At 50.4% G+C, this 26,556-nt stretch overlaps 1 long non-coding RNA gene across 1 annotated transcript; it reads right to left on the bottom strand.

The window, feature by feature from the left end:
- Positions 1 to 876: 876 nt before the first annotated feature.
- LOC102026011 lies at positions 877 to 25,194 on the bottom strand. The gene is made up of 4 exons (XR_264016.2): positions 25,061 to 25,194; positions 14,049 to 15,636; positions 11,259 to 11,470; positions 877 to 1,720 (listed from the first exon to the last, which is right to left on the bottom strand). It is a non-coding gene; the product is annotated as an uncharacterized LOC102026011 (long non-coding RNA).
- Positions 25,195 to 26,556: the final 1,362 nt, after the last annotated feature.

Here is a 26,556-nt window from a genome sequence, read left to right as displayed (position 1 = left end):
TCCAGGTTCCTCTGCTCCTCTTGTCACTGTGACTAGTGACAGGATGGGTGCTCCAGCTGCCTTTCAATCATGGTCCACATTCCTCACCACAGCATGAGCCCATGAAATCAAAGACATCTGGTCCACCTGCACCTCCAGCACTGTGCCTGCATCACATGTGTTTATTAGATCAAAGTGAATCATGCAATTTCTAGAACTGAAAGGGTCTTGGCAATCAATAACCTCCAACTTTCTCATTTTGTAACTAAGGGGATAAAAGGCTCAGTTAATCAAAATGACCAGCCAGTGGCCAGGCCAGACAAGAGGCCAGAGTCCTGAGCCCGACTCCCAGACTGCATTTCCCGGGGCACCAGGTTCCTCCCACACTCTGTCCTCAGGCCCTGTGAAGGGCCTGCTCCACTCTTCCCCGAGTCCTCCCTGCCCTTTGCAGCCCTTTCCTGTCACCTCATTCATCCCCTGTCCCATGCCCTCCCACCCCTGGCCACAGCCCTCGGCACCCTCCACCACCTCGCATCTCAGTCTCTGCCCAGGGTAGCTCCTGGGCTCCCCTGTGTGTGGTCACCATCTGAGGGTGCAGACAGTGAGTGGTGCCCCTGAGGTTCCTTCGGTCCTCACACCCACTTTCCCAGCCCATGTTTAGGGTAAATCCATTACTCAGATCTGGGGCAGCTTAGCCTTGCCTGGGTGACAGCTCCGAGGTCTCCACTTCAGCCCAGAGACGCCCCTGCTGAGGGTGCTCACCCACAGGTGCAGACTCTTCTACCCTGCCTGTCCCTCACTGTAGCAAGGCAGCCCATGGCTGGGCCACCCCTGGCCTCCCTCAGAAGGACAGCCTGGCTTATTTCCACTCCATGTCCAGGGCTGAGGGATGGGCTCTTCATTCCCCAGAGCACAGGACTCTGCTGATCCTTAGACCGAGTCCCAGCACTGCCTGTGGGTAGGATGAAAGGAAAGCAGGACCCTAGCAAGGGTCAACAGGTGAGCCAAGCTGCTGGAGCACCCCACCAAACCGAGTTCCAGGCCTTGGGAGGAGGGCAGGAAGCCAGGCCGGCAGAACAGGCTCCGGCCCCTCAGTCCACAGACATGCTCCATGCTCGGCTCCTTTACACATTTTCAAAAATATGTAACCTGCTCAGATTATGTTTGAAAAATGGGTACCACTGTTAAAATCAAGGTTTATCGAAGAATGCTGAACTAGGGTCCTGGAGGAAGACTACTAGGTCTCAGGACTAAGGCAAAGATTCCGTTCTCATGATTCTCATTCAGTCATTCATGCGTTCACCAAATATTCCGAGTCACTGCCTGTGCCATGCATGAGTCAGGTCAGGCCACCTGGCTTCACAGAGGCGCAACCCGCTGATACTGAAGGCTGGCTCTGAAGGCTGACAGCCTGCCTCGATCTGAACTCTGCTTTCTAAAAACCCACCCCCAATTCAGGGTTGCACAGGGCAGCAAGCATGTACTGTGCGGAGTGGGCGGGGCTCGAGGGCTGGCTTACCTCTGCGCACACTGTAAGCAGCTGTCCACGCACCTGCTTGCTTTCCCGGGGGCGGGGGGCAGTTCCCAGAGCGGGTGTCCCTGACAGAAGGGACAGCGGCAGCTGCCTCTTCCAAGGCCCAGAGCTGCATAGTCACAGCCTCAGGGAGAGGGGCGCGGGCTCCACACAGTGACCCAAGAGGCATCAAAGATGTGGGAGGTCAAGTCCTAAACGCTTCATCACCTGCAAATTGGGAAGAAAATGAGGCCAGCTGTGGTGTGCAGGTGTGGACTGGAGCCCGAGCGGACCTGGAGCCCTCTGTGAATGACCAGGTCACAATGTAGCTGCAGGAATGCCACACAGGGCCCTGGCACTGCCCTGCAGAGCGACCTGGGATTTGCGCATGCGCCCTACTCAAGGCCACTCCCTGTAGATTGTGCGATGACCGCGGAACCTTCCCAGCCCCAGAAGTGTGTAGGTTCCAAAAGCTTCTTGGTTCTGCATCCACCCCTGACTCGCTTCATCTCTAGGCTCCTCGCCGAGGTACTCAGGATGCAGGGCAGATATCTGTGCTTCACCGTGTGCCTCATAAATGGCTACCCTGGCCCACTGCTCTGTCACTGCCGGGCACCAAGTACCCCTGGCATCATCTCCTCATCTACTCCATCAGCTGATATGGTGTTGTCTGAGCAGCTTGTTGGTTCTGGAGATCCAGAGTTGCCAAGAACTAAGGCTTCCCCAGCATACGGGTTCCATACGAGCCCCTCCCGCACATGCAACGTCTCCTGCACCTACTGAGCTGACTAGGGGCGGGGCGGGGCCTCATGTTCCCGCAGTAGGGAAGAGACCAGCACAGCGCATGGCTCCTCCCTCAAAGGCGGTTGGCTCAAAGTCCGTGCAGCCTGAGTTATGGAGGCAGCGCTGGCCAGGAGGGAATATAACCTCATAGCCATTTTCACCACACTTCAAGGAAGCAACAAAGGCCCGAAGTAATCTTTGGATATACCAGGGAGCAATCGCCCTCCTCCCCAGCCAACGCTCCTGCCTCCTTCCCAAGAGGGAAGCGTTCAGGAAAAGCTTCGGCTTCTAAGCTGACAGGCGGTGTCCTGGGCTGGATTTATTGAGGACACCTAATTAAGCTCCGGAGTAGACCAGGCATCAAGGTGTTTAATTGGCAGCATGTGACTATTAGGAGCTAATTAAGTTGTTCCCCCCACACTTTAATTAATGTTTGTCATTGGGCCACTGTCTGGCTGGGATGGAGGGGGGAAGAAAGGACCCTCTGGCCGGGCCCAGGCGGAGCAGAGCAGATGGGCAGGCGTGGGCTGGGTGGAGGAGCCTGGAAGTCACTGTGAATTCACTTAATGAAAGGCTATTAGGGCTCTGCTCGTCCATCAGCCAGGGAGGCAGACAATCCTGTCTCACACCATCCAGCGCCTTCCACCTCAGAGTACAGTCGGAGGCCCTGCAGCAGCAGAAGAGCTTGTCAGGATGGCTCTCCCTGCCCCCATCTCTCTACCCTCTGCTCTCACTACCTCCTTCCCCCTGTCCTCACTCCAGCGTTCTGTTCTTTCTGTTGTTCCAGGGACACAGGCTCACTCCTGGCTCAGGGCCTTTGCACATGCTCTTTGCGCTGCCTAGAATGTCTTTCTCCCCAGATACTTACATGACTCACACCCCAGTCTTTGTTCAGGTTACTTTCCCATTAAAATTCCAATGCTTCCCTTCCCAGGCCAAAAAGAAAGAAAAAACCCATCTAAATACAATACATTTCAATATACAGTGCTTACTCATTGCTTTAGAATCCTATCCGGGGACAATACAGAAGGCAAACTAGATGATGGCAGAAAGTGTTTTGTTTTGGCCACTGCTGTGTTTCTGGTACCTGGCCTGCAGTGACCCCTGGGCAAATATTTGTTGAACAGGCAACTAGCTCAGAAATGAGATAGAGCAGACAAAGAATGTAGCATTGTGCCTGTATGCTTCGGTGCCTGGACCTCATCCCTTTCTCCTTTCCTTCCTCTCTCAGAGGCAGGAAGGACAAGAGGCCCCTGCAGCTGGATGGAGCAGCTGCAGTCAGCACCAGGCAGGAAGATTGCACCTCCAGTGGTGTGGCTCGGATGTGGTATCTCCCCCGAAGGCTCTCCTGCTGGAAGCACAGTCCCCAGCAAAGTGGTGCTAAGGCAATGGGAACTTTTAAGAGATGTGGCCCCCTAGGAAGTAATCAGGATGTGGGGGCCCACCCTTCCGAATGGCCTCACACCCACCCATGAAGTGGGTCAGGCCTCCCAGGCATGCTTAGTTCTCGAGAGAGGGGCCGTTGGTGTAAAGTGAGGCTGCCCCACGCACCTGGTCCCTTCTGCACCGTGCCAGTTCCTTTTGTGCTCCTCTGTGATGTGACCCAGCTAAGGGTCCCTGGCCAGGATGCTGGCACCACACTGTTAGGACTCCCCAGTCTCCAGAATCGTGTGTCAAGTAAATGTCCACTTCCTAAGTTCGCCAGCCTCGGGCATTTTGTCACAGCTTTACAAAACAGGCTAAGACATCTGCTGCATTCCAAACATTCTGCCTTGTACCGCAGAATTCGAGCAAGAACGTACATGCTGCCTGGCTGTAAGAAGCTCAGAACTCGGCCCCTCAGACCTCTCTGGAAAAGGCCAGAGAGTGCCCACCTTGGATTTCGCAGGTCATGCGGTTGCTGCTGTTACAGCATGCAAATAACCATAGAGAACACACAAGCAAGTGGAGGTGGCTGTGCTCTGCTGAAACTAAGTGTAGAAACTGAATTTGGATGTCACAGTTTTCTTGTGTCATAAAATATTCTTCTATTCATTGTGTTTCCTCCACCATTTAACAATGTGGAAACTGCTCTTAACTCACGTGCTGTACAAAGGCAGGCAACGGGCCAGTTTTGACCCCACAGGCAGCAGATTGCTCGCTCCCAGTGCAGAGGGGGCAAGGAGAATACAATTCCCTATCCCTATCTCCTTTCCTTCCTCTCTCCAGCACTGCAGTAAGAACAGCTACAGCTGACTCATAGTTAGGGGTGGGCCTAGTCCATAGTTAGGGGTGGGAGGGAGGCGAGATGCCCTGTGTAACCTGGAAGATGCTCTGTGTTACCTGGCTTGTAAGTTTGAAGGTATGGTGCTGCAGATGAAGTCTCAACATGTGCACAGAAGAGGCAGTAGCTGGAGAGGTTGAGGCCATGCTGGAAATGTGTAGGGAAGAGGCAGCCTAGCTGACAGCTGAGACCCAGATGGGATGGGGGTGTCTCCCAGCATGGACGGTGATGGTAACAATAGTACATTGCTAACAACAGCCAGAACATATTGAGTACACCCCATGTGCTCAAAATATACAGTGAATTTCAATTTTTAAAAATGTACCACAATAAATACATTAATCTTTCTCAAAATACCCCTTGCTTTGAAACTTTGAACACACTTATCATTCTTGCCACTTTTTAAAAAATTTTTTTAAGTTTTTTGAGACAAGATCATGCTATGTAATTCAGGCCGGCCTTGAACTCACTATGTAGTGCAGGCTGGTGTCATACGTGGCAATCCTCCTGACTTGGCCTCCTGAGGGCTGGAATTACAGGTGTGTGCTACCACACCCAGCTTTTTTCTGAGGCAGCTCTGAAAGTCTGCCTTTATGAGTGTCTTTACAATGTGTGATCAAAAATATGGTGAATGCTACTGCTGCATACCATCCAACACAAAGGCATCCTCTAAAAACATTACAGTGTGTCCTTATCCTCCCTACTCAAGCACTGAGAGCTTCTGTTTTTTCCCAAAAGTCAAAATGACCATTCAAGGTAAACGATTTGAATCAATTGAGACAAGCAAGAAACCAGGACAGTGAACTAAAGACACTCAGGAAGTGGACTGCTTCAGAAAGTGCAGAGAAAAAAAGATAAGCACCTAAAAAGTGACAGGGAGGACTTTAAGGAGGAATAGTGGCCATGTAAGATTCATTGTGACAATTTTAAAAATTTAGTATATTTTCACTGTATTTCCCATCACACTTATGCCTTGCGTGTGATGTAGCAGGCTTGACTCTTAGCATCTTAGGAACATTGTTGGTTTAATCCTCATAGCAACCCTACTAGGAAATCAATCTCACCTCCTTTTCTGAAAAGGCCAGGGCTCAGCGGGTTAACAACCTGCCCAAACACATAGTCCATGTGGAATCAGAACCTCTTCTGGATTGTCTGCCTCCAGAGCCTGCTCTGCTCCTCCTCCTCCAGGGCCTTTGATCTCCATCCCCTCCCACTTCCTGTGATCAGATGCTGCAGTCCCTGGTGTGCCTGCATTCATGTAAATAACCATTTCCTAAATACACTCAATGAAAAATCAATTACAGAGCAAAGTGGCTGTGGTTTGGATAAACAACCTAATTGTTCCCTCTGGGGCTGCTGGCTGAGCCTCCCAGTTGAGAGAGGAAAGAGAGTTCGTGTCTATCAAGAGCTCTGCTTCTGGCACTGATGTGTGCTCTTCCCTTTGACTGTTACGAGTCTCAGTCCTGCTGCCAGACTTCCCTCACAACCCCTGCCCTGGTGAGGCGCTATGTTAAAGGTAGACTCTAAGCCAGGCAGACTGGAGACTCTGACCCAGGGTGCACTCCAGAAGCCTTGCTGGAAGACGAATGCCCAGCTGCCTTGCTCTGATGAAGGGGCAATGGCCCCCCAGGAAGGCCACCTTGCCTATCCTCTTGCTCTTATGGAGGTGATGATAGCCACCTTGCCTATCCCACTGGCCCCTCATGAGTTCTGTGCCCTTATACTTAAATTGTCACAGTTAGATTTTCCTTCTTTTCAGTCAGGACATTACCTCTAGTTGTATGCAAAGATCCCCAGAAGATGTACTCCATTAAACTTTGTCAGTCACCAACACCTTCTCATGTGCTGTTTTCAGGACTCCTCAGTTAGACAGGTTGTTAAAATGAACAATTGTCTAGAGATGTAGAATTCAGGTTTAGGGCACAGTAGGGGGAGGCTGAGTGTTTAGCGGGAGAGGACCTGAAAGGAAGCCATGAGGTTCCAAAGGTCTGAGCCGCACTCCCCGCCTCCGAGGCCTGCACGCTGCTCTCACCTTACCCCTGGCTGTTACCACTTGTGCTGGGCCAGTGCAGTTGGAGATTCATGAAAAAATAAGATCCAGCTCCAAACCAGGGAGTCAGCAATGAGTCCACCAGCATACAGCGCAGCTTGTAGGACCAGAGGACACATCTGCCAGTGCTGGACTGCAGAGATCCAAGTTGTGGTCACCCCAACAAGAGGCAGCATAACTGAAAACAGCCTGAGCAGGCGTCAAGAGACTAAGATTCTGTGCTGGATTAGCTGATGGTCAGCTTGTAATGCCCAGCCGAACCAAAGCAGCGTGGCGCTGGATGTGGAGGGCCCACCTGAGGATTGCTGCCAACAGCATAAAGGGAGAACTAGAGGGGAAGATGGTGCGCTATTGATTCTCCCGGAGAAGCTTGTTGAACTGATTTTCCCGATATGAATTCAGCTACTCTCATCATCAGAGGAGCTCGGGTCCTCACTGTCGCTGAGGATGGCTGCAGTATTCTTCAGGGGAGCTCTGGTCCTTAGAGTGTCACTTCCTGACTCCAGTGCAGATCACTCAACTGCTGGCACAGATCCTTCATCCTTCTGGCACAGACTCTGTAGCCTCTACCACTGACCTTTGGGCCTTCCCAGTGCAGATCCATGACAAAGACTTGCATGAGACATTGTTGTGGGTACTAGGTCTTCAGCTGGACTCGTTCAGGACACTGCCGTGGGGTCTAAGCCCTCAGCTGGATTCTTTGGGTCTGTAATGTGTGGACAGATCTCCTGCATTCTTCTGCATTTGACTCTTTTGGTGAATATTATAAAATAATCCTATAAATTATGTGCCCTGTGTTAAATCTTTTCCCTTGTAAACCCTGACTACAACAGTATCGCTTGCACATGAGAAAAATATATAACCGTTATTTGTCTAAGCAACACACTGGAGGCTACTTGACAAGCACCCACTGCAGTTTCTTTAATGGAGCCCCTCTTCATATAAACTTGGGAAGTACTGCAGCCCAGTTATAGTTTTCCCACCTTGTCAGTTAGGGTTCCCGAGGCACACTAGCCCCCTTTGTGTCTCCAGCACTTCAGGACCTGGGTTCCTCACACCCTTGTGTCATAGCACATACATTTCCAAGCACAGACACATACAGCATCTTTTAATATTTCATGAAACGCATATTCTTCAATACATTATTTGAAAATCTTTGACATAAATGTATAAAATTCCACTTATTGAACTCCAGAATACTGAACACCACAGCAGTTCAGTCCAAAACATCAATCAAATGTTTAATATCAGATGTGACAGAACAACCCACTCAAATGTTTCCTTTTCCATTCAGTTGTTGGAGCCTCGGAGAAAGTCAGAAACAACTGAAATCCAGTGTCCAGGTACATTCTCTCTGTCTGGCTCGCTGGCTCTCTCCTTTGCTGGCCTCCTGGGCTGACTTGCTGACAAACAGTGACTTGACCACAAACAGTGTGCTCAAGCTGGCCACCTTGGAAGGCTGCCATGGTTGTGAGCAAAAATCAAGATCACCTAAGAGCTGGCTTGAGGAACAAGCAGGGGCCAGCCTCGCCTCCTGCTCCTGGGAGCTGCCTGCACAACCTAACCCATCCCGGCGGGGTGTTCAGACCGGCCACTTCAGGAATCCCAAGGCTTTTCTCACTTAAAAACCTGCTAATAGTTGGAAAGTCCTTTCACAGCACACAAAGCTCAAACTGGAAAGCTTCCCTTCAAAGTGGATTCATTGTAAATGTATATCACAAACTCTAGGACAGCCACTCTCAATGTTTTTTTCCTTAAAGAAATAAACATGCTGAAAAGAGAGAAAATGGAATGAAAATGTTTTATTTAAACCAGAGGAGGCAGAAAAAGAAAAGAACACAAAGGAAGGAAGAAAAAAGTCCCCAGGTCTCAAGATTTCCTCAGTGATGCCCTGCTCCTACGCTGGGACCAGGTAGGGAAAGGCAAGCTCAGGACAGAGAGACAGAGAGAGAGAGAGAGAGAGAGAGAGGGAGAGAGGGAGGGTGGGAGAGGAGGGAAGGGGAGAGAGAGGACGGGAGGGGAGGCAGGGAGGAAGAGGGGAGGGAGGGGACCATCCTTCAGTGTTGTACCCCAGACACCTCACTTGCTACCCCTCTTCCCTGCTGAAGCTACCGTGAACGTGCCTGCTCCCCACATAAGACACTGTCAATCTCAAGGGCTCCAGAGAGCCATCCAGTCACTCTGCTTATATTGGCTACATGTTCCCAGGTGACAAACACAAAGCAGGCAGAGGCCCTGCCCACAAGGAACTCGCCACACTGGGAAAGGAAAGATGTAAGGAGAAAGGCTAGTGCAGGCTGACTGGGACATGTACCCTAAAGAGTTTTGCATGGGAGGCAGTGGGCCAGGATGCATGCCGTGAGAGCCGGCAGGAGTTCACCTGGCCTTGGGAAAGGCACAGACCGCATCTAGGAAGGAGTGTGGGGAGTCCAGAGCAGGTAGAAAACAGCCCACCGCAGGTATGATGAGTTCTGAGTCCAGCAGGTGGGCAGGCAGCATGAACAGGTAGGAGATCGGAAAGGACAGCAGGACATGAGGTAGGAAAGGAAGAGGACTGTGAGGACCTCTAGCAGACCTATGCATACTTGTTAAGGTGTGCTGGGCCTCCAGCGGTAGTACTTGCACATCTTAGAAGACTTTGAGGCAGGAAAGGAAAAAATTAAATTCAACACCAGGTGTGGAGGTGCACATCTGTAATCCCAGCACTGGGGAGGCTGAGGCAGGAGGATCACTGGGAGTTTGAAGCCAGCCTGGGCTGCCTAGTGAACTTATGGTCAGCCTGAACTACACGGTGAGACCCTGTCTCAAACAAAAGGTTTAGATTTAGCATCACTAGCAAAGACTCAAAAGTTGGGGGTGGTGAAAAAGACCAGCAATCAGAGAAGCAATGGGGAGACTGCTGTAAGAACAGCTGGTAAGTAGTGTCTGACTTTCTAAGTCAGGTAAACTGAAGGCTAGAGGACACCACATTGCAGGGTGGAAAATTCGGTGGCAGCAGGGAACCTGCATGCCAGGCACAAGAGCAGCCCCGTCCTTCCCCGCACACCAGCCTTCGGGGTCACTGGTGAGCAGTGATGTGAAGACGGGCTCTGTGGGGCTCTGTGGCCACATCGGGGGGACTGACGCAGGGGTCAGGCAGGAGCTGTCCTTGCTCCAGCCTAGAAAGAAAAGCACCCACCTGTGCTATAATTCAAGTCTGGGAGTAAATGGACCGGTTCTACTACAACCCCCAAAAAGAACACCCCAGCCCCCACAAGCTCCCTTCCTACCTATCAGCCTATGGTCTGAGGGTGCTGTGAGTCTCAGGTGTGAACACAGGACTGTTTGGCCCCTCCGAGGTTCCTGCTGAAGCAATTCCCATACTAAACGTCTGTCCTTGTCTCTGTCCACTGTGAACACCCAGCTGAAACCATTGCCCTCTCTCAACTGCACCACGGGGACAACCTTCTGCCTGCTCTTCCCACGGAAGTTTTGTCTCACTTCTCATTCTATTTTCCACAAAAAAGCCAGAGCAGAAGATTTGAGGGACATCACTCTGCTCTGGTCACACCCCTCCTTAAATTCCTTGCTGGTTCCTTAGGGAATGGGCAGAGTCCATCCGAGGACACTGGGACCCTTCCTGCTGCAGGCTGTGAGCTTTCCTTCACTCTCCTTCCAGCCCAAGCCAGCCCAGCCTTTCTGGCCCCCAGCCCAGGACCTCTCCCCTGCCCCTAAACTCTCGAAGAGCGTCCTCAGCTCACAGGGCAGCACCGGCCAGAAGAAGCAGAATGTGAGGCCTGTGTGAGAGCTAGAGTTTTCTGAGAGCCATCCCAGGGAATGCGAAGGAAGCCCGTGAGCTCACATGGGTGCATCGTACAGCTCAGTCCTCCTGAAAGGTTAGTGCCGCCACACATAACCCACACAACACTGTCCATTAGACAGCGCGCGTGCTTCTCCTACTGTCTTCACCCCAGAGTGCACTTCACACTTCAGTTCATCTCCATATGGACTGGCTTGTAGTCCAGGGCTCAGCACAGGCTGCTGACTGTCACCAGGGCTGCCCACTGCAGCCTCCGGCCAGTCCAGGCACCTCTCCGGGCCCCATAGCTCTCTGGTTGGCCCTGCAGAGACTACTGTGGCAGAGTACCCCGGACCCAGCGGTTTCTGAACACGGAAATACCTCTCCCAGTTCTGTGGGCTGATGCCCAGGGTCAGGCCAGCCTGGTGCGGACTGCAGCTCTCAGCAGTCTGCAGCTCTCCGTGAGAGAGAAAAGTGCCTCCCTCGGCCTCTTCTAGAACAGCAGTACAGCAGCCCCATTCCTGGGATGGCTCCGTCCTCAGGACCTGGTCACCTCCCCAGCAACCGCCTTGAGGCTGAGGGCTTCCGTGGCCAGAGCTGGGGCTGTCCCGGCCAGCTCTCCTGTAACTCTCTCGCTAAGCTGGGCTCCTATCTGAACGGCAGGCTGCTGGCTGCATGGAGGCAAGGCGGGGGGGGGGGGGGCCTGTCTCCTTTCCCCTTCAGCTCTGACGTGGAGCCTGGCTGCACACACCTCAGCTATGCCGAGCCAGTGCTGGCAGAAGGGGAGGTCCTCTACAACTTCTGAAAGGTTTCCCTTCAGCTTCACTCTCCCTTTCTCTCCCACCAACCACATGCACACACAAATTCACAAGCTCACACCACACATACACACCTTCATGCTTCCTCAGGGTGGGCTTGAGCAGTCACCTCGGGTGTACCTCCTCACTGAGACACGCGCCAGGCTTCAGTTAAGGCCACAGCTAGGCCCTCTGCATCATCTCCAGTCAGACAGGGTGAGGGCCACAGGCAGCAGGGGTTAACACTTGGGGGTAAGGACCTCCTCTCCAAGTCCTCCTCTTGTGGAGGAATGCATTGCTTTGACACCTGAGGAGAACAAAGGAAAGAGAGTATTAGGAGGAACAATTAAGGCTACAACTGGCTTTTTGCCCCTGCATATTTAGTAAGCAATCCTCATCAGTTACTGTCTATTCAGCCCTCCGATGACAGGAAAGAAGAGGAGGAGCAAGAGGAGGAAGGAGAAGGGAAAGAGAGAAGGGGGAGGGAAACAGGAGGAAGGGAGGAAGGAACAAGAGAAGGGGGAGGAAAACAGGAGGGAAGGGAGGAAGGAAGGAAGGAAGGAAGGAAGGAAGGAAGGAAGGAAGGAAGGAACAAATGAAGGAACGAACAATGGAACAAAGGAATGAAGAAGGAGAAAAAAGAAAGGAAAGGAAAAGAATCTTAGAACAGCAAAACCAACACAGGTTTGTTTTAGAAACTTGGTGGATTCCCCACCCCACCCCACCCCCGGCTAGCTTTGTTTTTTAAAACAGTCTCTCTAGCAGTTCAGGCTGGTCTTGAACTCACTCTGTAGCCCAGGCTGGCCTCAGACTCGCAGCAACCCTCTTGCCTCAGCCTCCCAAGTGCTGGGATTACAGGCATGTGCCACCGCTACAAGGGATACTGAGAGACCACTAACATTTTTGAGTTGTACTGGATAAAACCCAGAGATAAGATTTTTGTGTGATTTCTTTTGAATGCAGTGTGCATTATTCAGTAGGCAGTTAAAATCTATCTTATCAAATGTATAATGAGATACATACTGCAATTACAATCAACCCTGAGACTACTTAATCTTATAAAATGTGTCCCTCCTACACTTCCTATTAATCAAAAACAAAATTAAATGCTGGAAGAAGAATTAAATGCTAGTTTCTGGACCAATTCATTTCCAGTAATATATCCCTTTCTATTTCATTAATAAGTTGGAGAGTTTATCTCAATGTCTGATCAAATTAAAGGAGTCACTTCTATATTTTTATACAAGATCTTTATTTATACCCAAAGCCAATTCTAAAGTTCAGTAGACATGCACAAGCATGTTTACTAAAGTAAAACCAAAAAAAAAGCCACAATTTTTGTCATACTTTTATGTAATAAACAACTTACTATTTTTGTTGCATATAACATTTACTTGTGACAAATTAGGTAATGAGAAACAGCATATAGATTTATTCCTGTTTTCATAATTTACTATAAATATAGATTAAATCTCTCACACCCTTTGTGATTTTGGTCTTGACTTCTTTCAGTAATTTTTTTATAAGACTAGAAGTAGTCCTTCTTACAGTGGGTTTTATATTGTTCCTCAAGACATATTTTGTAATGTTGATTTGACTTAAAATTTTAAGTCAGAACTTTTTCATACAGAAAGTAAGTGCACTTTGCAGACTAGCTTGACAAGGAAGACTAGCTTTGCTAAATAGATTATGCACAAAGCACTTTCTATAAATTAAATGAGCTAAATCTGAGTCTGGAGGTCTTAATAAAAAAGCATGTAATAAAATAAATGCATTTTTTTAACAAAATTACATAGGAGAAAGTATATTAAAGCTTGACAACATTTTAATTTCCCTACCATTTCTTAGTAGACTGAAACAAACAAATTGTCTTTTAAGTGAGAGAGAGAAAATAAATTTTGGGAAGGAATTTTTGGATATTCCCAGAAATTAAGTGAATGGTTTTAATTATAGGTGACAAATCCCTTAGGAAGATTTTTTCCATTTCAACAAAACTGAAAGAGAAAAATAATTTTTAATAATGGCAGCCGTGTCATTGTGTGATTTGGGGTATCTGAATCCCAGTTCAAACAAGTGATTAAATTATCCTAGTAAAACATCTTCCATTCCCACCAACTCATTCATGTAAGGAGATTTATCAGTATGCACATCTATAAAGCAAAATAAATTTCAATAAAGAGTGGAATTGCTGCTGCACTCTTATTCTAGCACAAAGCAATATTTATCATCCAATTGGGGGACTCGCACTAATCTCATTAAGATTTATGGTCCCAATAAATTTTTACTATTTGTTTAATTTAGCATTGACCAAACTTATGTTATATTTATGTTAATTTTGTGATTTGTTCCCTGATAACAATTATAATGATCACTCATTCAAGCAGCAATTTTAATATTTAGAACCTTAAACTAATATATTTTTATTAAAATTTCTGATTACGCATAACAATGGACAAGCACTTAACATTACTAAACTGTACATTTAAAATGGTTAAGGTGGTCACTTGTATGTTTTTTATGCAATTAAAAACTAAATTTTAAAAAATGTGTAATTATGAATACGTTATCTCGGAGGAACAGGTTGGTTGATCAGAAAAGCCCAAACAAATATAAAACCACACTGTACTGGAATAAAATTCTGTAGGAAATAGGAAGATGAATTTAGAAAGGTTAGAGGCGAACCTAAATTTCTCAGTGTTACAGAAGCAACTGCTCACACTAGCTCTGAAATATCGATGATGGCTGCCAAGTCACTGAGGGCGGTGAAGTCCACCGTGTCCTTAGTGAGGGGTAATGGTTTTATGTCAAAGAGTCCGTATGTAAAATACCCTGAAAGGATACCCTTTGGAGTAGTTTCACCTGATGCAGAAAACCGTAGAACTTACCTTGGAGATGCTGGGAGAGCTGTGTGGATGTGGGGGATCTTCAGAAACAGAGGAGCAACACAAAGGATGGTGACAGGGACCTGGGGACTAGGTCAGCCCTCGGAGTCCTGCGGAGCAGCGGTTTTTCTCCTTGTCCCTCCCATTCTGTTCCTTAGGAGCTTTGCTTTCTCCAAGAGAAAAGCAGGATGCTGTGGGCCAGAGTTTCCAAAGCGATGTGACCTTCTGTGTCCCCCCAGACCCGAACTGGAGCAGCCCAACAGCTGCTGACCCCACGCTGGGACGGCTGCAGGTGCACCATGGCCCCGAGCCCCGGACTGGTACAGCCAGGAAGCAGGAAGACCTAGCGTGCAGTTTGGAATCTCACTGGAGATGAGGGTTCCTAAGTGTGGACACCTGATTCCCGCCACCTCACTCTTGGTTTTGAGCAGGGCCGGGCTGTACAATGGAGCAAGACCACAGCACGGGTCGAGAGGAAAGCACAGCAGACTCCATACGCTGCCCCCTGAGGAGGGCAGATGCTTCTGCTGCCTTGGCAGGGCAGGGTCTTCACTGGACCCTGTTCTTATGAATTGTGCAATAGGCAGTGGGCAGAGAGAGGCATTTAAACTAAAGGTACAGCATGCAAATTCCAGACACTGACTCCATTCTGGAAGAAACAGAGCAGGCGCTCACCCTGATGGACAGAGATAAAAGACAGGCCACCCCATGGGAGGTGGGTCCCTGGGGGCTTCTCTGTGGATTGCCTGCTGGGACCCCCAGAATGTCCCACCTCCCCTCTTCTACAGCTCCCGGTAAGGGTGCATCCCCGGTAGAAATAAGTAGATTTACCCTGGTGTGCTTCTTTGTTTTGTTTTTGTTTCTGATCAGAAGGGGAGAAATAGCTTTTGTTTCCTTTTCTTCCCAGTTGGCTAAACATGACATCCGCTCCCCAGGCTTGGAGAACAACTTGACTAGCAGTGTGAGGCATTAGACAGGACAACAGCCTGGGGTATTCTCTTACGGAATGAGGAAAGCCCAGGCTGTCCTCACTTCTGAAATCTGTGGCAATCATCAGGAAAAAGCAGCTGTCAAACTCTCCTCCTGCGCCAGTGAGGCCACCAGGCTGCTGCAGTCATTCCGTAATTGGTTTATTAATCTGCGCAGGACCCGCTTCTGTCTCCTTGTGCATTGCTAGTTAAGCAGGGCTGGACTTCGTAAAAACGTTTAATTAAGCTCCAAAAGCCGCAAGACTTCTCCCCTCTTGGCTAACCTCTCCCACTTGGCCGGATCCCAGCAGGAGCTGAAATAAACAAGTGATTTTGCCTCTGGTCCATCTGCTCCCACCTGGGGTGGAGAGGTGAGGGGAAGACATCGGAAGGAAGACATGCCCTCCTCATCTGAGGGCTGCTGCGTGCCGTGGCAGGAAGGCTGCTGTTTTGCAGAGAGACATTAATTAAGAGTTGTACAGGGAAAGCAAAGGACACTGTTCAAAATGCTATGTGTAGCGCTTTCTTTCCAGCTGCTCGTACTTGTTTGGGAAGATCTGCCCACCACCACCGAGTGTTCCTTCTCCAGGATTCTCTGGACTCCAGGAGACAGTGCTTCCGGCCTGGGAAGGGGTAGAGAAAACAGAAAGCCAGGAAGAGGAGATGGGTCTGGGAGAAGTGCCCTTTAGTGTGTCTGACACTTGCAATCTAAGGCTATGTGCACATCCGTCTCATCCAATCCACTGCGAGTCCAGACAGGCAGTGGCTAAACATGACCAGTGCCTAGCATGGGGCAGGATGTTTGGAAGGAGGGAAGGAGGTGGGGGAGGTGAAGTCGGTGGGCAGATGGGTGCTGTGTGGATGGACAATGAGATAGTGATATGGACCAAGGATGCCGCTCACTATTACCCAGGTCCCTTGGTGCTAGAAACCAAGCCATGGTGTTCTTCCCACAGAGGAGTCTTCCCAGGAGCGTGACTTGTATGAAGTCAGCACAGCATGCCCCCAAAGTAACACCCTCAAGAAGAGGGGGAAAGTCTCTACCACTTGTTTGGAAGACACCAAACAACTCAGTGCTTGGGTTGGGGAGGTTGGCTTTATTTATTCATCTATTTATTTTTACTGAATTGTGTCCATAGGGCACTCAGAATAAACAAAACTGCCTACATTAAATCCACCATCTGAACATTTCTAAACATCTGGATATCTGGCATTGCACTGACCACAGAGTTGCAGCCTCAGGCAGACAGAGGGCAGGGGGCCAGCATGAGGAGAAAGGCACTGAAGCCAGTGTCTGACAGTGTCCCTCTTTCCAACCCTCTGCCGTTGTCAGGCTAGGCCCAACTTTTAATTTAGAAAACATGGTCACAGTAGTTAGAGGAGTAAAAGAAAAGGTCCAAGGAAGGGGAGAAAGGTGGAAGGGATGGAAGGGTGGGAAGCAGCCATGGCAGGAGCTGGTGGGGCACGTCTTGGAGCCCCTAAACGCAGCAGGCGATGGCACTTGACACCCTCGGGGGGCTCCCCACAGCTGCCACTGAGGACAGGCTTGCACTGCCCTCGCCCCAGGCCGCCACCTGGCTGGATATGGCCTGCTTCTCTCAGGCTTCACCTTTCACTGATTTAGTAATGCTGCCACTTTTGCTCACTCCAGCAACATGAGCTCCGGAAAGAAAAGAGAAACTCTCCCCACGGGACAGAGAGGGAGCCAAGGCCAAGGCAAGCAGAAGCTCCCTCTTCCAGGCTGGCGCCTGGGACTTGCTGCTTCAGAGAAGCCACTGTCCACATGTGAGTCTGAGCTGAGAAGACACTGGGAGATGCTTGGACTTGGGAGAAGGAAGTCACCCCTCAAACACAGCCCCCAGCATGCCCACACTCACAGGTGCCCACGCCCATGCCCTTTGTCCTTATGACCCCTCTGCCTTTAGACCCTTAAAGAGTAAAGCCCTCGCTGCTGAGCTGCATTCCCTCGCTGCTCCGCCTTCCCGGCTGGCTGGAGATGTTTTTGTTTTCCGTACTGGGTGATTGATTATAGAACAGCAAATGAGCTCCCACTGCTTTTAAGATGCATTTTTTTCCTTAAAGAGAGAATGATGTGAGCACTACTTCTCCCCGCCCCCTGCCTGCCTCAGCGGTCCATCTGCAGCCTCAGCAGCTTAGAGGGACCTTCAGGGAAGGGAGAGGGAGCACACACTCCACCAGCCCAGCCACAGGGCCCACACCCATGTGACCAGGTCCTGGAGCCACTCTGCATCCCCACCCGTCCTCCTCCCCAGGGAAGCTCACTGGGGAACCAGGCATTCCTACGCCTCTCCTGCCGGTGCCCGTGAATCAGCTGCCTGACACTGTGGACCCTAGGAAGGAGTGGAGGGATAAGGAAGAGTGAAGCATAAACACTAGGAGTGCAACCTAACGAAGTAGATGTGCCCTGGGCTCCAGTGTTCTCTCTCTCCTTCTCTCTTTCCTTCCATTTTCCCCTCTGCACTGTAGCCTTTGCTACCCAAAGTGGTCCCAGGACAGCAGTGTGCGTGGACAGTCTACTGGGAGCAGCGTCCCAAGGTGGCCACGTACAGATGCAGCTTCAGGAAGCTCTGCTGAGCAGTCCTGAGCAGAGGACAGCCCACAAGACAGCCTCTGGAGGTCCCTCACTGCCCAGTGCTTCTCCAAGTGACATTGGGTTGAGATGGCTGTCGAAGGTGAGCTCAGGGTCGCTGCAGACCTGGAGCCCAGACTTGGGGAGGGAAGAGCGAAGCTCAGCCCCGTCTTTCTGTTCCCTCCCTTCCTACTGTGCCGTGCCTCTGGAGTCCCAGCTGACAGATCCGGAGCGCAGCACGGCTTTGCTCTGACTAATTGCCAACAGTTGACTGCAGCTCCATTCGGTATTCAAAAAGCCTCATTAATCTCCTAATGCCAGTGCAGCCACCATTGCTAGTGCTGTCCTCACCTCCCACACCCAGCTCCAGGCAGGGCCTGCTGGTTCCTCTGGCAGCACGTAGAGGAGGGTTTCCTTCCTGGACCTAAGCTGGAGCCTGACACAGAGACCTGGGTCAGTCAGGACCTGGCAGAGCCCTGCCTCTGGCTGGAGTGGTCCTAGCAGGCTGGACCCAATTCTGTGTCACCCTCGGAGCCTTGAAATGTCAGGGAGGGGGTGTCTTCTGGAAACATCACCAACAGGGTTACCGAGAACCCACGGGTGAGCAAGCTGTTTTCCCACTGGCAAATCAAGGAGCTACTGTTCGGGGAAGCTGTTAGGGAGTTTAGAGGCAGCCACAAGGCGCACTGCAGCAAGCTTGTGAGGGAGCCTGGGAACTGCAGAGCGCATCACCAAGCCTCAAGTCTGTGATTCCAGCTCATACCCTACAGCCTCAAGAGTACGCCCAAGCCTTTCTGCTCTGTGCACTGTCACTGGGGCCTTGTCTTCCCAGGACGGTGAGTTCCAAGCAGACAGGGCCTGCTGTGTCTCCCTTACCTGCCCTTGGTGCCCAGGAGCCCTGCTGACCCACAAGCCAGCCACCCGGACTCATGCCGGGACCTGGCCCAGGTAGGCCACTCTGGCAGCTGGGCTGAGGCAGCCACGGTTTAAGCCTCTGTGTTAGCCAGCTTTCCTATTGCTGAGACCAATACCTGACACCCGTAGCTTAAAGGATGAAAGGTTTGATTTAGCTCACATTTCCAAGGGTTCAGTCCATGGTCAGCTGGCTTCAAGGCGGGAACATCATGGTGGAAGGACACAATGAAGCAAAGCTGGCTAGTTCACGGAAGCCAGGGAGCGGAGCAGGAGAGGATACCAGGGAGAACCATGTGGGGAATCACCTAAAGCATCCAAAGTCACCTCTGTGACCCACCCAGACACACCAGGAGCTTGCACTATGAAACTGCTAAGGGTTTCTTAGCTCAATGACATCAACATATCAGGATTTACAGTAAAGTCTCTATCTGCTTTTTTCCTTCCAACTTTTTATTATAAAAGTTTTCAGACAGAAAAATTGAAAGAATGATACAGAATATGTTGAGTAGGACTGGTAGGTATATGGGTGTCCACCACTTTTGCTGGTTTTAGTTTTCAAATGTACACACCCTCTGGCCTCTAGTTCTGTATGCGTTGTAGAAGCCTCTGGGAGCCAGCCGCCCTCCCAGCAAAGTATTCCAGTATTTGTTGGAGCAATACTGCCCTCTGCTGGCCACAGACTCTCATGTCTCAGGGTCAGCTCTGCGTAGCAGAGAAAGGGCTAGATAAGATGATTCCTCCTGTATCAGCCCTTTGTCATTGATAACTCACAAGGCAACTCACCCCCCCCCCGGGGGATTTAAGCTCTTTTATTAAGGAGTTAATAATAACTTCCTCTTCACCTGTTCCCCTCCAGTTCCCCTCAACAAAAGCCAACCCCACCCTTATCCGCCTTGGCAGAACCAGACGTTCAATTCTGACGAACGATACCCCCCAGCCCCACTCGAGCTGTTCTGACCCACGGACACCCCCTGCTTGGACTGTTCTGGACTGCGGACACCCTCCCCGAAAAATAGCTTCAAAACCCCACGCTTTGCTCAGCTCAGGTCTGTCCTAGTCCACTGGGCAGCCTGCCGTGTTGCTCTCCTGCCAAATAAAAACTCCTCTCGTGTCAGAAGGTTTGGTCTGGTTCTGTGTGGGTCTCAGCCTGATCATTTGGTGCCAAAACCCGAGAGGGACACCAGGGCTCTAGCTGGGCCCTCCTGATCAGGGACCCCTCCCGAGGTCCACAACTGACCACCTCTGAAGCGGACCTCAAGCCCCAGACCTGCCACATTTCCAACTTCGCCATCCACCCAGCGCTCCCTCCTAACCGTAAGTCCCCTTTTTCCTGCCTTGTTTTCCTTTCTCCTCCTCACACTCCTCTTCCTGACTTAAACCTTCTTCTCTTTTCTCCCAGAGGACCCTTCTGTCACACTTCTTGGATGGCTCATTCTCCTGGCTTCACACCCCTGGCCTTTACGGTCCCTCCCAAAATCCTGTCGACACATCGAGCTGCTCCTTCTCTTCTCATGACCCCCTCCCTGGCTGGAGATGTCCCTCCGGGGCCCTGGGTCTCTCATCCCATTTGGGACTTCTCTTGGTCGACAGTCGTCTTCAGTCTCCTCATTCTCTGCTCTCTCGTCTCTCCTTTGGTCATCATGGGCAGCACCTCCTCTCTCCCCTGCTCTCCCAGTGCCTCTGTGCTCCATTGCCTGAAGTCTGTTCTCCGTGGCCCCCTCGGCCTCTCTAATCTCAAAGTCAAATGCCTCACCTTCCTCTGCCAAACTGCCTGGCCACAATACAAACTAGATAATGGGTCTATTTGGCCACCCGAGGGTACTCTCAACTTCAGTGTCCCACAGGACTTAGACAATTACTGTTGCCACAATGATAAATGGTCCAAGGTACCTTATGTCCAAGCTTTCTTTGCCCTCTGTAACAAGCCTTGACAGTCTTCCCTGTAGCCCCCAGGAGATTCTCCTGGCCAAATCCCCCTCCTCTCGGCGCCACCTCTCCAACGACCCTCCCCAAACCTCCTCCTTCCCTGAGCCACTTGACTGTTGGCCCTCCAGACCAACTCCAATGACCCCCCACCCTATGGCCCCACTGCGACCTCAACCCCAGCATCACCTCTCCCTTCCCCACGTGCCTCCCACACCTGCTCCAAAATTGCCTCATCGGCTGCTCTGCCTGCTCTTCCCCTTCCGCCCCATCTGGGCTTTTCCCTCTGAGACAAGTGGCAGGAGCAGAGGGACTCATCTATGTCCATCAACCTTGGTCTCTCCCTGATGTTTCACAACTTGAAAAGCATCTTTGCTCTTTCACTTCTGACCCCTCCTCATATATCAAAGAGTTCCAATACCTAACCCAAATGTACCAACTTACTTGGAATGACCTCTACACTCTTCTCTCTTTCACCTTCACCCCAGAGGAAAAAGAAACCATCTGGATAGCTGCCCAGGCCCATGCGGATGAGACATGCCACACAGATCATAACTTTCCCCTGGGAGGACAGGCAGTCCCTGGGGCTGATCCCCAATGGGACTACCAGCCCAACACTCCAGGTCCTCTAGCCCAAGATCGAATGATTATCTGCCTTTTGGCAAGCCTCAAAGAGACAGCCCGTAAGGCAGTAAACTGGGATAAGCTGCATGAAATCACACAAGATCCCACTGAAAACCCTGCCTCCTCCATGGCACATCTTTTGGAGGCCCTCACTAAATTTAGACACCTTGACCTAGTCTCAACAGAGGGCCAACTGGTCTTCAACACCTCCTTCATCTCTCAGTCAACACCTGACATTAGAAAAAACTCAAACGCCTTGAGGAGGGACCCAACACCCCCTGCCATGAACTTTTAAACAGCCTTCAAGGTATTTAATGGCCACGAAGACATGGAAAAGGAGGAAAAACTTGCCCACACCAAACAAAAATGTCAGCTTCTTGCAGCAGCTCTCAAGCCTCAGGCCCCCAAACAGTCCACTCAGCTCCCAACCAACAAGCAGCCTCCGGGGCCCTGCTTCAAATGTGGACAACAGGGCCACTGGGCACTATCGTGTCCTAACCCCCAACCACCCACAGGACCCTGTCCACAATGTAAGCAAACTGGGCACTGGAAGGTAGATTGCTCCTGCCTACAACGGGAGAGGTCCTCTGCCCCTGCTCAACAGCCCAAACCTAAGCCGTCCCTAATGGACCTGCTTGGTATGGCCAGAGAGGACTGATGGGGCCCAGAACTCCAAACTCTCACCGACAAGGCAGACAAGATCCTGCTGTCATCTGAGGAGCCCAGGGTAAAAGTCCAGGTGGCAGGTAAGTCAATTTCCTTCCTTGTTGATCCAGGGGACTCCTGGCCCATTCTCCCCAGCTTTTCTGGTCAAACATTCCCACCAAAGATCACAGTTGTTGGGGTCTAGTGGTCTCCCCAACATCCCCTCTCCATGGGTCCCCTACCTTGCTTGATTGGATCTAGGTTATTTACCCATCCCTTTCTCGTAATGCCTAGGTGTTCCACTCCCTTGCTGGGGTGGGATGCACTCACCCAGCTACACATCACACTCTCCTTCCCAAAACCCCTTTCGCCATCGCTGCTCATAGTCATCCTCCCGTTTTCCCTGTCCCCACCCACAGATAACTGGGCAGATCCCTCCTTTCCATTTGACAATGTCGATCCAATGGTTTGGGATACCTCACAACCCATGGTGGCTCAACACCATCATCCTGTTATCATGACTACCCAGGACCACTCAGTTTTCCCAACTGCCCCCAGTTCCCTATTTCGCTCAGACACTGACTAGGGTTAAAGTCCCTTATTGACCGGCTCCTCAACCAAAAACTCCTCATCCCTACACACTCCCCATACAACTCCCCTATCCTCCCCATCATCAAACCTAACTGCTCTTACAGGTTTATCCAAGACCTCCTCATCATTAACTCAGCTATCTGCCTTGTCACCCCCATAGTCCCTAACCCATACAACCTTCTCAGCCATATCTCACCAGGCACAACCCATTTCTCAGTTTTCAACCTTAAGGACGCTTTCTTCACTATTCCCTTAGACCCCTCCTCCTACCCACTTTTTACCTTTACCTGGGAAAATCCCATCACACAGATCACTTCACAACTAACCTGGACCATCCTCCCACAGGGATTCAGGGACAGCCCACACTACTTCGATCAGGCTCTCATGACCAATCTGGCCACCTTAGACCTCAAATCCAGTCACCTGCTCCAGTACATAGATGACCTGCTCCTATGTAGCCCCTCTCTTCACCTTTCTCACCTCCACACCACTCTACTCATAAACTTTCTCTCCCAAAAGGGCTATCGTGTTTCCAGAACTAAGGCACAGCTCTCTCTCCCCTCGATCTGTAAGCTGGGGTTCCAACTTACACCCACTACAAGGGATCTCACGGTAGACCATAGGGAGGCCCTCCGTTCCTTGGCCCCCCCTACTAAAAAACAACAGGTCCAATCTTTCCTTGGCTTTGTGAGGTACTTCTGCTTGTGGGTCCCCTGCTTCACACTCCTGGCTAAACCACTGTATGATGCTATTCGTGGGCCACAGGATGAACACCTAACAGATCCCCATCTTGTCGTCCAGGCCTTTACCCCAATCAAAACTCTGCTTCTGCAGGCGCCTGCCCTTGCCCTTCCTGATCCAACCCAACCCTTTCACCTATTCACTTCAGAATCTCATAGAACAGCCTGAGGAGTCTTGGGTCAGTATAAGGGCCCAGATTTTACCCCCACAGCATATCTATCTAAATAGCTGGACCCAACAACACGAGGTTGGCTTCCTTGCCTTAGGGCTCTGGCAGCTGCTGCCACCCTGATGCAGGAAGCCCAAAAACTAATACTCCAGGGGCAGATTACAGTCTATTCCCCCCACCATCTCACGGACCTCTCACGCCAAGCTCTATGCATTCTAGCTCCCTCTCACCTCCAACTTTTTCACCTCACCTTCATCAAGAACACTCAGGTCTCACTAAAGCTCTGTGGAACCCTCAACCCAGCATCTCTCCTTCCTCTTTTAGAAGTACAGTCCACACATTCTGTTTGAAATCCTTAACTGACCTCATCCCTACTGCCACCTCAGTACATACCCAACTCCTACCCTGAGCCCAACACACCTGGGTCATAGATGGGAGCTCCTCCTCCAGCCCAGATGGACCTCAAGCAGGATATGCTATAGTCTCTTTGACCCAAACGATTGAGGCCAGTCCCCTTCCCCCAGCACTTCATCACAAAAGACAGAACTCATAGACCTTACCTGTGCCCTGACCTTGGCTGCAGAAACCACTGTAAACATTTACACAGATTCTAAATATGCCTACTACATAGTCCATCACCATGCTGCCATATGGTGGCACTGGAAGGTAGATTGCCCACAAAAGCCTCTTCCATGCAAATGGCAAGTTAATCCTTCAACTCCTCTCACCCGCCACCCTATGACCCAGGTTGCCATCATCCACTGCTGTAGCCTTCAACAGATCACTGACAAAATCACAGAAGAAAACAATTGGGCAGATAAAGCAGCCAAGTTGGAGGCCCTCCAGCGATGGCCACTCCCTAGTCTCCCTCTTAGCACCCGGGCCTTTGTTGCCCTCCCTTTATATCCCACTGGGTTCACCTACTCAGACACACAGCTCAAACAACTATCCCAAAAAGGTGCTTCCCCTGGTCCAGAGGGCTGGCTTCTCTTGGATGGGAAGTACTATCTCCCAGATGACCGTGCCAGACAGTTCCTTAGCCAACTACACAACTCTCTACACATAGGCTGGAGACTACTAAAAAGGCTCCTAGACCCCATCATCTTCTATCCTGGCCTAACCAGGACATATCCTCAAGATGCACAGTATGCTCCAAAACAAACCCACAAGGCTCTCTTTGACCTCCCCTCACTTTTTCCCCACATCAGTTTAGGGGAACACTACCAGGAGAAGACTGGCAAATTGACTTTACCCACATGCCCAGGCACAAAAAACTCCAATCCATCCTCACTTGGGTGGACACATTCACAGGATGGATAGAAACCTTCCCCACTTCACATGAAACAGCAGACACTGTCACATAGACCCTTCTCACAGAAATCATTCCCGGTTTCAGCCTACCCCAATCCATTCAGTTAGACAATGACTGGGATTCATCTCCAAAGTCACCCAACAAGTTTCACAGGCCCTTAACATCCATTGGGCCCTGCACACTCCCTACTGCCCTCAGTCTTCAGGTAAGGTAAAAAAGCTAAGCATCTCCTTAAGGTACATCTCTCTAAGCTCTCCATAGAGACTCAGCAGTCATGGCCATCCCTCTTGCCTATGGCCCTGACCCGGCTTCACCCTGCCCCCTGCAAACTCTCTGGTCTCAGCCTCTTTGAACTCATGTATGGACAGCCTTTTCTCCTCCAGCTTCCCACCGCTGCTCCAAGCCCTCTTGCTAATTACCAGCCTCTTCTCTCCCTTACCCGTCACCTCCTCCGATCCTATGCAGACCAGTGTTCACTAAAGCCTGACAAAAACTCAGCTCCTTTGGAGGTTCAGCCCGACCGATTCCTCTACCCACCTGGGTGCTGTTGGGACCCATTGACCTCATTTGTGCTCTCCTCTCACAGCACTTTGCATTTTCTCCCTCATTCGCAGCACAGTCTAAAAATTAACAACTCAAAATTTTAACCTTGTGCTTCTTTCAGACTTCCAATTCCAGCCAGTCCCAACTGATGACCTAGACAAAATAACTACACCCCATCCTCAGCAGGAAGTAGCTACCGACAAGACAAGTCACCCCTATCCTTATTAGACCAAGTCTGAAATGATAAGTTACAAGGCAACTCACCCCCCCCATGGTGGATTTAAGCTCTTTTATTAAGGAGTTAATAAAAACTCCTTCCTCTTCACCTGTTCCCCTCCAGTTCCCCTTGACAAAAGCCAACCCCACCCTCACCTGCCTTGGCAGAACCAGATGTTCAACTCTGATAAACAACACCGCCAGACACACTTGGGCTGTTCTGACACACAGACACCCCCTTCTCAGGATGTTCTGGCCATGGACACCCTCCCCCCAAAATAGCTTAAAAACCCCACACTTTGCTCAGCTTGAGGCTGTCCTAGTCCCCTGGGCAGCCCACCTTGTAGCCCCCCTCCACAATAAAGACTCCCCTTGTGTCAGAAGGTCTGGTCTGGTTCTGTGTGTGTCTCAGCCAGATCATATCAGTCATATTCGCTTCACAAGCCAGCTTTGCTTGAGATGCACCCAGGCAGAGCTATGGTCACCAGACTGAGGTCCATCTAGGCTCAGATAACTAAACAACGTGTTAAGCCAGCAAATGTCTTGTATCTTCATTTTCCTACAGCCACTTTTAGAGGAATAGCTAGAGCACCAGGGCTGAATGCACAGCTGTGGATAAGAACACTGACAGCTTCTTGCTTGGTGAACCAGGAACACTCATGCACTTTTTTCCTCTGGGGTAAGGAAGGCTATACAGCAAATCGTGAGCAAGAATGCAATTACCTGGATGGATTCAGACATACCGGGGCAGGACTAAAAAATATTCACCTTCTAGAAGCAGCAAATGAATTGACCCAGGTGGTTCATTGACTTTAGGTAAATACCTTGGCCTTTCACATGTGTTCTGTTAGATATTCCAAGCTGATGTTTGAATATCTCTGCTGATATGAAAGGTGTAGTGCAGAATCGACCATCCAAAACCAAGGCAGCCTGTGGCTCAAGTTCCCTGAGGAACTGGGCATGAGAAGACAGCCTCCCACCTGGGAGCTCTCTTGAGCAGCTGTGTTGCTTTGGGGTTTTTGCAAAGGGGAACAATATAATACAGGACACAAATTTTATAAGATTATTTATAATAGTCACCCAAAGAATCATATACAAAAAGAGAGTGCAGGAAATCTGTCCACATGCTAAAGGCCAAAGAATTCAGCTGAGGGCCTGGATCCCACAGTAATGTCCTGCATGAGTTCAGCTGAAGACCTAGAGCCCATGACAATGCCTCCCACCAGTCCAACTGGAGGCCATGACAATGTCTCATGCAGCCCTGTTTCATGGAT

This window comes from Chinchilla lanigera, unplaced genomic scaffold (genome assembly GCF_000276665.1).
Source record: "Chinchilla lanigera isolate Chin_1 unplaced genomic scaffold, ChiLan1.0 scaffold00088, whole genome shotgun sequence".
Taxonomy (NCBI): domain Eukaryota; kingdom Metazoa; phylum Chordata; class Mammalia; order Rodentia; family Chinchillidae; genus Chinchilla; species Chinchilla lanigera.
Note: the sequence above shows the minus strand (reverse complement) of the source record. Positions and strands in the feature narration are given on the sequence as shown.